This window comes from Acanthisitta chloris, unplaced genomic scaffold (genome assembly GCF_000695815.1).
Source record: "Acanthisitta chloris isolate BGI_N310 unplaced genomic scaffold, ASM69581v1 scaffold19079, whole genome shotgun sequence".
Taxonomy (NCBI): Eukaryota; Metazoa; Chordata; class Aves; order Passeriformes; family Acanthisittidae; genus Acanthisitta; species Acanthisitta chloris.
The window spans coordinates 1-1,963 of record NW_008690046.1 but is presented as its reverse complement, the minus strand read 5'-3'; positions in this window follow the sequence as shown (position 1 = coordinate 1,963).

Here is a 1,963-nt window from a genome sequence, read left to right as displayed (position 1 = left end):
GAGTGTCCTCACACACAGGTGCTGTTAGCATGGGGGACAGCAACAAGCCTTGCTGGCACACAATGCATGTGAAAAACAGGGAATCCCTTTTCCCATGCCAGACTTGGGGTGCCTTTGCTTGACGTGTTGAGGGGAGAAGCAGCGATGCAGCCATAGCCATGGCAGGGTGACACCACACTGGGTCTTGCTTCCACCTGGGTTGGGGTTGTGTGGATGTCCCTCCTGGGCCATGGGTGGGATGGAACAACCCCAGGAGCTGCCTGGTCTGTGCATGGAAGGAGCCTTTTGAAGGCTCAAAGGGGAAAATGGGGAGGAGGGAAGTTGTGCTTTACCAAACGTGTTTGTGGCACCCTTTGTACATTCAAGCACTGTCCCATGGGTGGGACAGGCTGAACCTGGACATCACCCTGGCATGACAAAGAGGGAGAAACAGCCACCAGAAGGCACATCAGTGTGTGCTGGAGGACCCTTGGAAAGGGCATCCATGCCCCAGGATGCTCTACATGGATATGTGCCACAGACCATGGCTGTGCTCCTGGACTGCACTAGCCATGCAGGACCTGATAACCCCTACTGCAGATGATTACACCATGCCATGGTTTGTAACAAAAGACAACTTTCTGGACCAAAGCAAGTTTGTCTTGGTTTCAATGCAGCTTCTATTAAGTACATAACACTATCGATATATAAGGAGGGGGTTAACTCCTGTGATCTGCTGTGATGGCTCCCTAAAACAGGTGTGGATGGTGCTGGTTGGGCACCCAGTGAAGTACAGAGGCTGGAGGCACCCTAGGGGATGAGGAGAGCTGTGGATTTTGGGGAAGAAGTATGGGATGAGCTTTGTCACTATAGGTATTGGAGCTACTGGGGAAGAAACAGGTAGCCATCAAGGTCTTTGCTTCATGGGGAGCCCCAGGGAGTGGACACCTAAGCTTGATGAGCTGCAGAAGGTATGAAAATGCAGGATTAAGGTTGGGTTTGGCTTGCTGGAAGCAGGGAAAAAAGCTTTAGTGCTCAGTGGGCAGGAACCAGGAATGGAGGGCCCTTAGCAAGAGAGCTGCTGCCCCCCTTGTTGACTGCCCACCTCCCTTGGCCTCCTCATTGCTGCCAACCTCCCACTAATTGAGGTGGTTGATGAGCTGAAGAAACACAGCACCAGCACTGAGAGGTTTGTGCACACTGAAGCTGTTGCCAAAGATGTTGGAAAGCCAACGAGGCAAAGCTCTCCAGGAGATGATGCAGTGAGCCAAGTGCTCTACTTGGCCAGGAGCAAAGCCCAGTCTTCTCCACCTGGCTTGAGGGGAGAAAGTTTGGAACAGCCTGCTCAGAAGAGTGCCCTGAAGCTGGGAAACTCCAGGAGAGAGCTCAGCCTCTTCTGATGGGGAGCCAGAAGAAGACAGAGGAGCCTCAGACAGGGTGGGAAATTGTAAGGGGCCCTCACTAACTAACCTGCTCAATGGCTCCCATGGTCACTTGAGGAGCTTCTGCTCTTCTGTGGTCCTGGGCATGCTGAGAGCCAACAGTGAGGTCCTGGCTTCAATCCCACCACCCTACCACAGCTGGGGCCTCACCAGCCCTGCAGGGTGCCCCTGTGCAGGACACAACTTGGCTCCTCCCCAGCAATTCCCACTGGGATGAGCTGTGTGCTGATGGCCAGCAAGGGTCCTTAAATCTCCTGGGACTAGGTTTAGATGGATGGATGTGCCTGCCTCCCCTACACACAGCAAACCCCTTCTCTTCCCTGATGAAACCCCCAGAACCCATCTCTTCACCCCTACTTTTGTGGAGCTCTGGCTTTGCTGCCTCCTATCACTGTGCAGCACTATGTGGCACCCGATTTGGCCTATGAGTGCCAGAAAATGCCCCCAAAAAGTGAAAGTACAGAAGAAGAGTGGAAAAGAGTGCAAAAAAAGCAAAAATATTTGGGGGGAAAACAAACAGAAGAAAAACGAAAAGAAAGGAG